Here is a 12,923-nt window from a genome sequence, read left to right as displayed (position 1 = left end):
CTACCCACATGCTTCCTTGGCTTCCTCTAAGACTCAGGATAGTTCAAATCTCAGGTTCTGTAGTTCTTCCCAGCTTGTTTCCCCCTGCTCCCCTCACCTCCAGTTACTTTCTCTCAGATTACCTTCATTCACTTTGAGTATGGACATATATATATATATATCATATGCATCTAATTTTTTTACATATTGTCTCCCTTAATTAAAATATGACTCCTTGAGGTCAGAAACTATTTTTGCCTTTCGTATCACCAGCCCCTAGTATAGTGCCTGGCACATACATATTTAATAGATACTTATTTACTAACTAATAAAAACTCGCCTTTACAAAGACATGGGATTGGGTCAGGAAAGATAAATGACAGGAGAGGATTTGGGAGCATGCCCAACACTTTTGAGTCCTGGAGCTAGTAGATGATTTCTGCCAAGATAATCCAGCAAGGCTAAGGCTTCTGTAAGATGGGAATGGAGAGACTTTGCTTCTACTCCGTGGTCATATAAAACTATGGAGGGTGGTGACTGGCTGACTAGAAGTTGTTCTCTGAAGGGCCTAAAAAGACAAAAGGCTGAGAGGCCTGCCTCCTCTAGCCTGCTAGATGTGACCAATCTAGATACTGTGTTTATCTAGATACTCGTCACTTTGCTGATACCAAACTATAATAGACTAAAACTTAAACCATACCTTTTTTTGCTTGACTTTTCTATAATAATCACAATAACAAAAGCTATCATTTATATAGCATTTTAAGGTTTATACATATTTTATAAGTATTGATATAATTGTTGGGTTTTAGGGGATGGGTTTAGATGTTAATTTAGGCCAGTAATCTGGTGTGGGAAGGCTATTCAAGCCCAGTTCAGGCAGAGCCAGACCCTGAGAGATCAATCTCTCTGTCTGTCTGTCTGTCTGTCTGTCTGTCTCTCTCTGTCTCTCTCTCCCTCTCTTTCTCTCAACACATTTAACTTTTACTCATAACAGTATAGCATTAGGAGGTAGAAGTTACTTTTATCATGAGATGGGGAAGCTGAGATAGGTAGAGGTTAAGTGATTTACTCAGGGTCACACAGCTAGTAAGTGTTTGAGGCTAGATTTGAACTCATATATTCCTGAATTCAGGTCTAGCGTTTTAGCATTCTATTTTATCTATAAAACAAGCTTTCCTTATTTTGATATTGCATTCTCCTTTCAGCTTACCAACTTATCTGCCTTGGTTGTTCTCAACTGTAATCTCAAACTGGTGGTTTCTATAGAAGCCCATCTCTTGATCTCATTAATTTCATTCACCTGCATCTATGGAACAATAGATGACTTATACCATTTAGTTTTCCATAGATGATTTAGAGAAAAACAAAGTTAAAGGAGAATACATATGGCAGCATAAGATAGTTAATAAGATAGAATCTCATTGGTTCTCTTGATTCCTCCCCAAACAAACTCCATTTTGTAACTGGTCTTCTCTCTAACTCAATATTATTAGAGGACTGAGTTTATGAGACAAATGACATCAGTTTTAGTCTCCACTTTTTCAAAGATGAAGATAAGTGATTAGAAGAGGAACTTAAATGATGAAGTTTGAAAGTATAGACTAAGAGGAGAGGATGATTTAAAAATTGCTCTCTTAGGCTTAAAGAAGAGAAGTCTTAAGAGTTAAATGACTGAGAGAGCTTGATTTTGTAATATTTATGCAAAAAACTATTAAGGAGATATGCCCAGAATGAAATCTATCTTGAGGGACCAAAAAAACTGCTGAATGAAACACCTGTCATTACTCTAGCCCACCAAACATCAAATTTAATGATTATCCCTCTCTGCTTCTACCTTTCCTACCTAAAGAACTTATATAATCTCGAAAAATTATGGAATTTTAGAGTTGGAAAGAACCTCAGAGATCATCCTGTCCAATTCTTTTATTTTATAGATGAGAAAACTGAGGCCTACAGAGATTAAATAAGTGATTTCCCAAAAGTTATATTGATAGTAAGTGATAGAGGCAGAATAAAAACTAGGCCATCCAAATTCAAATCTAGACTTCTTTCCACTATACCAAATTATAAATTCTGGCTACAATATCTAGCTTTGAATCAAAGGCCTTCATTATTATGGAGATATGTCTGGCTCTTCTGAAACCAGTTCTGGTTTCTTTAACTTATTTTTTTATTCCAGTTTTACGAAACCAAATGAACATACATTTCCATATACAAAGAAAAAGAAAATAGCACACAAATGTAACTGTACATCCCCTATATGTTTAGCTTACTTTTCTTCATATCTACATAATCCTATCCACAAGTGTCCCAGCCCTTCCCCAACCTCCCCCTATCACAAAAGATATTATCAAGGTAGTCAACATACACATATAAATTAAGTTTTTCATATTTCATCTTTCTATTCACTTTGGAAGTTCACAGTTTATTCTTTCAGCAATAATTCTGTGGTTGTATATAATTTCTTATGGAAGCCATTTCCATTTTTGAACAGCACTAAATGTATGTAAAACTGAAATTCCCCTCTATAACTTCAATCCGTTGACTAGGACACAGTCAAATCCTTGTTCCATAAGAAAGCACTTCAGATATTTGAAGACTACTATGATACATTCTACCCCCCACTCCCCCCAAAATTCTTCTCTTCTATACTAATCCTCCTAAGTTTCTTCCATTGATCTTATATAATCTAATTTCAAATTCTAGAACACCAACCTTCCTTTGATTGCACTTCAGCTCACTATGTTACCCAGAAATAATTTTCAGATGTCATCCGACCAGAAGAGACTACTATATAGTGGATTATCTCTTCTTTGTTTTGAGCAGTAAATTTCTAGTAACAGTCCAAGATAGCATTAGCTTTTTGACTAAGATATAATACTGTTGACTCATATAGAGCTTGCATTCTGCCATAATTCCCAAGTCTTTTCCCCCCACAAGTAAGGATTTCTAGACATATCTTCTTTTGTAGTTCTTCTTTTCTTCTGTAGTTGATTTTTGGGACCCAGTTTCAGGACATCATGTTTATTCATATTCATTTCATTTGTTAGTTTAAACTTACCATTCCAGCTCATCAAAATCCTTTCTACTGATTCATTCACACAACATATTAGTTATCCTTCCTAGATACATAAACATTTATAAATTAAATAAGCACTCTTCATCCTTCATTGGTATGATAATCTTTCATTGATATGCTTTCATTCAAATAATTTTTTGTATCTTGCAACTTTGCTAAATTTATTAATTCATTTCAATTAGTTTTTTAGTTGATTCTCTAGGATTCCCTAAGTATACCATCATATCATCTACAAAGAGTAATAATTTAGTTTCCTCATTGCCTACTTTGTTTCAACTGCATTTCTGGCACAATATTAAATAATAGTGGTGATAATAGGCATCCTTGCTTTATCCTTGGTCTTATTGGGAAGGGTTCTAACTTAACCCTATTGCAGATGATATTTTCTGATTGTTTTAGGTAGATACTAGTCATTTTAAAGAATGGCCATTTGTTCCTATGATTTCTAGTGCTTTTTAAATAGGAATGAATGGGTATTGTATTTTGTTGAAGACTTTTTCTGCTGAGATGATCATGGAATTTCTAATAGTTTGGTTATTGATATGGTCAGGTGTTTTTAGTTTAAATTTTTCCTCCAATTACATATAAAAACCATTTCTGACATTTTGAAAAGAATATTGAGTCACAAATTTTCTTCCTCCTTTTCTCCCTTCTAACCACCCACCTCCCTTGAGATGGTAAGCAACCTCATATATAGATCTTACATGTGAAATTATGCAAAATATTTTTCTATATTCTTTTGTGGAAGGAAAATTAAAATAGAAAAAAAGAAAATGAAAAAAGTTTGCTTTGGTCAGGATTCAGTTTCAATTCTTTATCTCTGGAAGTAGATGAAATTTTTTATCATGGGTCTTTTAGTATAGTTTTGGATCTTTGTATTTCTGGTAATAGCTGTTATTAACTGTTGCTCATTATAAAGTATTCCTGTCACTGTACAGTGTTCTCCTGGTTCTGTTTATTTCACTCTGCTTCAGTTCATGTAAGTCATTCCAGGCTTTTCTGAGCTCTTCCTGCTTTTCATTTTTACAACACAATAGTGTTCCATTACAACCATAAACAATTCCATATTTAATCATACAGTACAACAGTTCCTCAATTGATACGTATCTCCTCACTTTCCAAATCTTTGCCCCACTAAAAGGACTGCAAAAAAAATTTTTTTTGTACATATAGGTTCTTCCCCTTTTTATTTTTTTTTATCTCTTTAGGATACAAGCCTATGGTATTGCTAGGTCAAAGGTTATATACTGTTTAATAGCCCTTTGGGTCCAAATTGCTCTTCTGAATGATTGAATCAGTTCACCACTCCCCTAATAATGGATTCATGTCCCAGGTTTCCCACAATCTCTTCAAGTTTTATTATTTTCCTTTTCTGTTATAATATAACAATCTGATAGGTGTGGGATGTTTTTCAGAGTTGTTTTAATTTGCATTTCTCATATTGATAGTGATTTAGAGCATTTTTTGTATGACTATAGAGAGCTTTGATTACTTTGTTTGAGAACTGCCTGTTCTTATCCTTTGACTATTTATCAATTGGGGAATAACTTGTATTCTTGCATATTTAATTCATTTCTCTGTGTATTTGAGAAATGAAGCCTTTATTAGAGAGATTTGCAAAAAAAAATTTTACACCATTATGATTACTGCATATTACTTTCTATACTATTTACCTTGGTTTAGTTTCTGACAGCCACCTCCCCCAATTTGGCCTCTTTTCTATCAGCCACAGCCTACCCCTGTCTTCCTCACTCTCCCTTCTTTTATCCCTTTTACTTCCTATTTTCCTGTAGGGTAAGTTAACTTTCTATACCTAATTGATTATGTATGTTCTTCCCTCCTTGAAGCAATTCTTTTTTTTTTACTTTTAAACATTATTTTATTTGTTCATTTTCAAACATTATTCCTTGGAAACAAAAATCATTTTCTTTTCCTCCCCGCCCCCCCACCACACCTCCCATAACTGACGCACGATTCCACTGGGTATCACATGTGTCCTTGATTCGAACCCATTTCTATGTTGTTGGTCTTTGCATTAGGGTGTTCATTTAGGGTCACTCTTCAGTCATGTCCCCTTAACCCCTGTAGTCCAGCAGTTGCTTTTCCTCGGTGTTTTTACTCCCACAATTTGTCCTCTGCTTGTGGATGGTGTTTTTTCTCCTAGGCCCCTGCAGATTGTTCAGGGACATTGCATTGACCCTAATGGAGAAGTCCATTACATTCGATTGTACCACAGTGTATCAGTCTCTGTGTACAATGTTTTCCTGGTTCTGCTCCTCTTGCTCTGCATCACTTCCTGGAGGTTGTTCCAGTCTCCATGGAATTCCTCCAGTTCATTATTCCTTTTAGCACAATAGTATTCCATCACCAACATATACCACAATTTGTTCAGCCATTCCCCAATTGAAGGGCATCCCCTCATTTTCCATTTTTTTGCCACCACAAAGAGCACTGCTATGAATATTCTTGTACATATCTTTTTCTTTACTACATCTTTGGGATACAAACCCAGCAGTGCTATGGCTGGATCAAAGGGCAGACAGTCTTTTATCGCCCTTTGGGCATAGTTCCAAATTGCCCTCCAGAATGGTTGGATCAGTTCACAACTTCACCAGCAATGCATTAATGTCCCAACTTTGCCACATCCCCTCCAGCATTCATTACTTTCCTTTGCTGTCATGTTAGCCAATCTGCTAGGTGTGAGGTGATACCCCAGAGTTGTTTTGATTTGCATCTCTCTGATTATCAGAGATTTAGAGCACTTTTTCATGTGCTTATTAATAGTTTTGACTTCTTTGGCTGAAAACTGCCTGTTCATGCCCCTTGCCCATTTATCAATTGGAGAATGGCTTGATTTTTTGTACAATTGATTTAGCTCTTTATAAATATGAGTAAATAGACCTTTGTCAGAGGTTTTTGTTATGAAAATTGTTTCTCAATTTGTTGCTTCCCTTCTCATTTTGGTTACATTGGTTTTGTTTGTACAAAAACTTTTTAATTTGATGTAATCAAAATTGTTTATTTTACATTTTGTGACTCTGTGTCTTGCTTGGTTTTAAAGTCTTTCCCTTCCCACAGGTCTGACATATGTATACTATCTGTGTTCACCTAATTTACTCTTTGAGCCAATTCTGATGAGAGTAAAGTTCCCATGCTCTCCTCCCCACCTCCCTGATCTTCCCCTCTATTGTGAATACTCTTTCATGCTTCTATTAGGTGCAATGATTTACCCCATCCTGTTTTTCATTTTCCCCTCCTTCCAAAGCTTTCCTCTTTCTTATAATTTAATTTAATTTTTTATATTATCCCATCATATTCAATTCACACCCTCACCCTCTATGTATACTCCTGTCCTAATACTGACAAAGTTCTTTAGCATTACAAGAATCATCTCACCATATAGAGTTGTACACAGTTTAACCTTATTGAATATCTTTTGATTTCTCTTTGCTGTTTACCTTTTTATGATTTTCTTGAGTCTTGGATTTGAGAATCAAATTTTCCATCCAGTACTGATCTTTTCATCAGAAATGTTTGGAAGTCCCCTATTTTATTGAATATCCATTTTTTTTCTCCTGAAGGATTATGCTCAGTTTTGCTGGGTAAGTAATTCTTGGTTGAAGTTCTAGCTTCTTTGCCCTTTGGAATATCATATTCTAAGCCCTCTGATCTTTGATATAGAAGCTGATAAGTCTTATGTTATCCTGACTGTGGCTTTATGATATTTGAATTATTTCTTCTTGGCTGCTTGTAATACTTTCTCCTTGAATTGAGAATTTTGGAATTTGGCCATAATATCCTTGGGAGTCCTCCTTTTGGGATCTCTTTGTGAAGATTGGATTTAGCTATCTCCTGATTATAACAATGAAGGTACTTAGCTCTTCCTTTTTTGGGGAGATTAAAGTATAACCCCAATCTATTTTAATCCCCCAAAAGGTGGTAACTCAGTATTCCTTTTAGATCTACCCATTTTAAACCACTAAAGGTGAGAACTAACCATTAAAGGTTTGAGCTAACTACAAAATATAACCAAAAATATAACCAAAAAAGGTATAATCTAACCAAAAAAGGTGTGAACTAAAGAGTGGGCAGTCCTGGAGAGAGTGTCTGCTGTGATTGGTAGACATGAAATTTAGGGGAGGTAACACAAGAGACAAAGATCCTTAAATAGAGGACCACAGGATATTTGAGTGATACAGATAGAAGAACTCTGACTCAGAGGTGGACAGACAGTCAGACACCCGGGCTTGAAGTAAATGATCAGTTGCTTGGAGCTGGAGGGAAGACGGACACTTGAGGAGAGACTAAGACGGACACTCGGACTTGGCTGTGGAATTAGATCCTTAGAGGAGCTTGTGCAGGAGACCTAAGACTGCTTTCCTTTTAGATGGTCATCGTTGGTTGATTGAAAGACTAACTTAGTGACCCCACCTTTCTGGAGGTGTGAACCTCCAAGAAAGGCCCATTGTCTTGAGACTCTTTTCCCTGATTAGGGACTTAGAATTTCTACATGGCTCAGAGGAAACCGGAGTTTTCTCTCTCTCTCATTCCTTAATATCTTCCTTCTATTGCAAATAAAACTACCATAAATTACATTTTACTTTAATAATTCATTTTGGAATTTAGAAATTAAATCCCTGGCAACCACCTATTAAATATTCAGAGTCCAATCACAATTAAATTTAACATCTTTTAGGAGGTAATCAGTAGATTCTTCCATTTCTACTTTATCTTGTGGTTCTAGAATATCAGGGTAGTTTTCCTTGATGATTTCTTGTAAGATGATGTTGAAGCAATTATTTTTTTTATCATGGCTTTCAAGTAGTCCAATAATTCTTAAATTATCTCTTTTTCTAGGTCAGTTGTTTTCCCAATGATATAGTTCACATTTTCTTCTATTTTTTTCATTCTTTTGATTTTGTTTGATTTGCTTGATATCTCATAGTCATTAGCTTCTTCTTGCCCAATTCTAATTTTTGAGGCATGATTTTCTTGAGTGACTTTTTGTACTTCCTTTTCCATTTGGCCAATTCTGCTTTGTAAAGAGTTCTTTTCCTAATTGAATTTTGGTGCCTCTTTTTCTAAAGGGTCAATTCTGTCTTTCAAGAAGTTTTTTTCTTCGATGCATTTTTGTGTATCTTTTTTCCACTTGGCCAATTCTGCCTTTTTTTTTTAAGTCTTCTTTGGATTTTTGTGCCTGTTTTACTAATTGGGCTATTCTACTTTTTAAGATATTAATTTCTTCAATATTTTTGTACCTCCATTACCAAGCTGTTGATTATTTTTTTAAAAATGATTTTCCTGTATCACTCTCATTTTCTTTCCCAATTTTTCCTTAACTCTCTTATTTTTATGTCTTTTTTGAGTTCCTCCATTAATTCTTTTTTTTTTAAACCCTTACCTTCTATCTTGGAGTCAGCTCCAAGGCCAGAAGAGTGGTAAGGGCTAGGCAATGGGGGTCAAGTGACTTGTCCAGGGTCACACAGCTGGAAAGTGTATGAGGTCAGATTTGAACCTTGGACCTCCCATCTTTAGGCCTGGTTCTCAATCCACTGAGCTACCCAGCTGCCCCCCATTAATTATTTTTGGGCTTGAGAACAATTCATATTTTTCTTGGAGGCTTTGAACGCAACAGTATTGACTTTGTCTTCTGAGTTTGAGTGTCTCCTGTCACCAAAATAACTTTCTGTGTTGTTTATTTTTTTATTGTTTGCTCATTTTCCTGTCCTTTTCTTTTAGTGTAAAAAAACTAAAGTTGGGCTCAGTAATTATGATGAAAGGAACACTGTTCCAAGCTTCAAGTTTTTTGTGCAGCAATCTTTAAAGCAAGAATTAGGAACCTATTTCCTTTCAATTCTCCCAAGGCTCTCTAAGCCTGTGCTCTGGTTTGTGAGTAACTCCAAGCACTCTTCCCCCCCCCCCCCCCCTTAGAACTGTGACCAGGGTCCCCTGTTCCCCTGTGGCTGGTGTATGCTGGTGTTCCTCCTCTCCCTGTGACTGTGTCCCAAGATTGCAACATGTTTCTGTGAATGGGCAATATGACAAGTCTCTTGCACCCAGAGCCAGCAAAGGGACCCCTCCAATCTTTTTTTTTTTAATATAATTTTATTTTTTAAAAAATATTTTTCCATGGTTACCTGATTCATGTTCTCTTCCCTCTTCCCTCTCCCTTCTTGGAGCTGCAAGCAATTCCACTAGCTTATATATGTATTATCACTCAAAACCAATTTACATATTATTCATTTTTGTAATAGAGTAATCTTTTAAACTCCAAACCCCAAATCATATATCCATATAAACAAGTGATAAATCATATGTTTTTCTTTTGCATTTCTACTCCCACAGTTTTTTCTCTAGATGTGGATAATGTTCTTTCTCATTAGTTCCTCAGTATTGTCCTGGATCATTTCATTGCTCTTATTAGCAAAGTCTCTTAATTTGATCATCCCACAATGTTCAATTTCTGCGTATAACGTTTTCCTGGTTCTGCTCACTTCACTCCACATCAGTTCATGTAGGTCTTTCCAGTTCATATAGAAATCAAGCAATTCATCATTCCTTAAAGCAAAATAGTATTCCATTACCATCATATACCACAATTTGTTCAGCCTTTCCCTAATCAAGGGACAATCCCTCATTTTCCAATTTTTTGCCATCATAACAAGCACATATATAAATATTTTTGTGTAAACAGATCCATCCCCATTTTTAAAATCTCTTTGGGATACAAACCTAGTAGTGGTAGTGCTGGATTTGGGCATGCATTTTTTTAAAGCCCTTTGGGCATAATTCCAAATTATCTTTCAGAATGGTTGGATCAATTCACAAGCCCATCCAGAGTGCCTTACTGTCCCAATTTTGCCATATCCCTTCCAACATTTATTATTTTCCTTTACTGTCATATTGGCCAATTTTCTAGGTGTGTGGTGGTACCTGTGAATCTTAAAATTTCTCAAACTCTACCTTAAAACATTTGGTTAAGGCTATTCCTATTTAAATAATGGAGGTATCTTCTACCTGATTGTTTTTAATCTGTTAATCAATACATTTTTAGTCCCATCAATCAACCAACTCTGAACTCATCTAATTGTATCATCAAGTCAACCAATTTTGAACCCATTTAGCTACAATATTGTATCAACATCATTCATTGTCCTTAATTGTCTAAACATTGTCTTTAAATCTATTGTGAAAGACTGCCAAGTGCATTACTGAAATCCAGATATAAAAATTTAAAATATATGTATTTTAGTTGCAGAACCAGGGAAACATAAAGAAGAATTAATCAGCTGTTTTTTCATCTTCCCCAAATTCAGACTAGAAGTGTAGATAGTTTGATGATGCAGTAGAATGCTGGTCCTGGAATTTGGAAGTTCTGAGTTCAAATCTAGATAAGAAATATATTAATTATGTGATCCTGGGCAAATAACTTCTGTCTGTCTCAATCTTTCTTTATCTGAATAATGGGGTTAATAGCACTTATCTCCCCAGGTTGTTGTGAGAATCAAGAGATCCTAATTGTAAAAGTGCTTAGCAGAGAGTCTGACACATAGTAAAGGATTACTGTTCTCTTCCTTTTACCCAACTCTTATAATATCATTAATTTGAGCAACAGCTACATTTGTCCATTCCAGAATACATAGATATTTGTGCAGATATTCCTTGCAATGTCTTTATCTTATTTATCTTGTTTTTTTATAATTAAGCAAGTAATTAAGGCCTCATGTAGGCAGAATTATATGCTATGCCACTGAAGAAAGACTGCTGAGGAAGTACCTAATTTTGGTTATTAAAATCATGTTGCTTTTGCTCTAAGTCAAAAAAAAAAACTGTATACAGATCAAAAAGTAGTTTGGAGTGAGCTGCCCTGTGCCAGGAATGAAAAGGAAACTTCCTCAACCTTACTATTTAGGGAAGAGGAGGTGACCCTCAAAGGTAGATTTTTCTCTTGCCTGCTTGGCTCCTACCTTCTAAGAACCTTTCAGGGAGAAATGCCTCCTGCTCATGCCCTTTCTTGTTTTCTGCTTTGGAATTCAGCAATTGGAAGATTCCCAGTTTTTGTTCCTTATTGGAGCTGCCACCTGTTCTTACTGCTGAACTAAATGTTCTTGGCTTTCTTTGGTATGAACAAGCTCTCCCTCTGGGAAAGGTGGGAGGAGGGTGAAGAAGGGAATGGGTGGAGGCCAGTTCCAGACCCAGTGCTCAATTGGAGCATGGCACACAGGGGTCAGTGTGTTGCCTTAACAGAAGGGCTTTGTGTGACAGCTTCTCTTGGATCTGTGGCTCCACCAACTGCATTCTGGACAGGCTCAGACAGCTTCATCTTGAACACACCAGCTCAATTCCTGACAATAGAAGACCAATAACAATAATTAAACTGAGAAAACAAAGAAGACAGAGACAATTCAGAGCCTCAGTATGTAGGGAGAAAGCTTAATGTAATTAGAAACATGAAAGTAGAACATGGATAGAGATGATTACATGTCTGAAGATCAGTGTTAAATCTATCAGAATACATTTACTGACCTGCTCTTTCAGGTGGGACCCAGATGTTCTATTTTCCTCTCTGGGGGGTTAGATATAAATCCTTCCCATCTTTTGGTTTTGATGATGGAAAACAGAGCTGGGAAGATTTTGGAGAGGTCCTACAGGGTAGAAGTAATTTTTTAATCATGTTTTTTGCTCAGCTGAGGAATAAAGCCATTGGCATATCAGATTTCCTTAATGACCTAGCATGGCTCTTTGCATTCATACATGTTAACATTATATAATGAAATGATGTTTACAGATTTGCGCATAGAGGTGCATCTTCAATGGATATTGGTTATGGTTATAGTGTTGATGATAAAGAAAGGTATGGAGGTTTTTCAGATAACTGAATTCATTATCATTGTCACTTACATTTCATGTCTCTTTAAAAAAATGTAAAACTTGTTCCTTCTCCACTTTATTATTTGTTGACTTTATTATTGTGTAGGAATATCTTCCTCTTTGGCATGGAACAGAAGTTGCTAGAATCTGCTTTGGTATGATGACTTCTCCAAAGCAAGTTGGACAAATCTTTTTTTATGTTAGACAGTTTGAAGCCATTGGAATTTCTTTCTACCTTTCTCTCCCTTTCTATTTGTAGTTCCCAAAGTATCAAAAGACTAGAGAATTCTATAGGCAACTGATAAAATATAAAATTGCCCTCTAAGAGAATCTGATTTTGGGACTCTCCATTTGCTCTTGGTATGGACTGGGAACACTATGGGTAAGAAATATTCTGTTCCAAGATCTTGTTTTTATTTGAGTGGTGATTAGGTTATGAGGATGGTAAAATAGGATATTGCCCAACAATAATGAATGGTGTTTGGGGAAGCTTGTCAACCCCTTGATAACTATTTTAACCAAGAGAGGTTGAGATGATTGCTGTAGGATTTCTCATCTTGATCCTTAAGCCTGTGAAATAACACTGAATTGTAGTTCTTGCTACTATGTAATACTCTATATCTGGAGGCATTTGTGGTGAAATAATGACTAGCTTACAAAGTGGTATATCTGTGGGAAGCTGTATTAGAAAACAGCTAGTAAGAAGGCTGATCAAAATGAGAAAGGAGCTGGTTGTACAAAAATATTTATAGCTGCTCTTTTTGTGGTGGCAAAGTATTGGAAACTAAAGGGATGTCCCTCAGTTGGGGAATGGCTGAACAAAATATGATATATGATGGTGATGGACTACTATTGTGCTATAAGGAATGATGAACAGTATGATTTTAGAAAGAGCTGGAAAGATCCATGTGAACAGATGCAGAGTGAAGTAAGCAGAACCAGGAAAACACTGTACACAGTAACAGCAATATTGTGGAATGATCAAATGCGA

General features: G+C 35.9%; 1 protein-coding gene across 18 annotated transcripts in view; it reads left to right on the top strand.

Moving 5' to 3' along the window:
- USP54 (ubiquitin specific peptidase 54) overlaps positions 1-12,923 on the top strand; it is a 169,419-nt gene that overhangs the window by 107,754 nt on the left and 48,742 nt on the right. The window lies entirely within an intron of this gene.

Source organism: Monodelphis domestica, chromosome 1, assembly GCF_027887165.1.
Source record: "Monodelphis domestica isolate mMonDom1 chromosome 1, mMonDom1.pri, whole genome shotgun sequence".
Lineage (NCBI taxonomy): Eukaryota > Metazoa > Chordata > Mammalia > Didelphimorphia > Didelphidae > Monodelphis > Monodelphis domestica.
The sequence above is the reverse complement of the archived record's forward strand: the minus strand, read 5'-3'. Positions and strand labels throughout refer to the sequence as shown.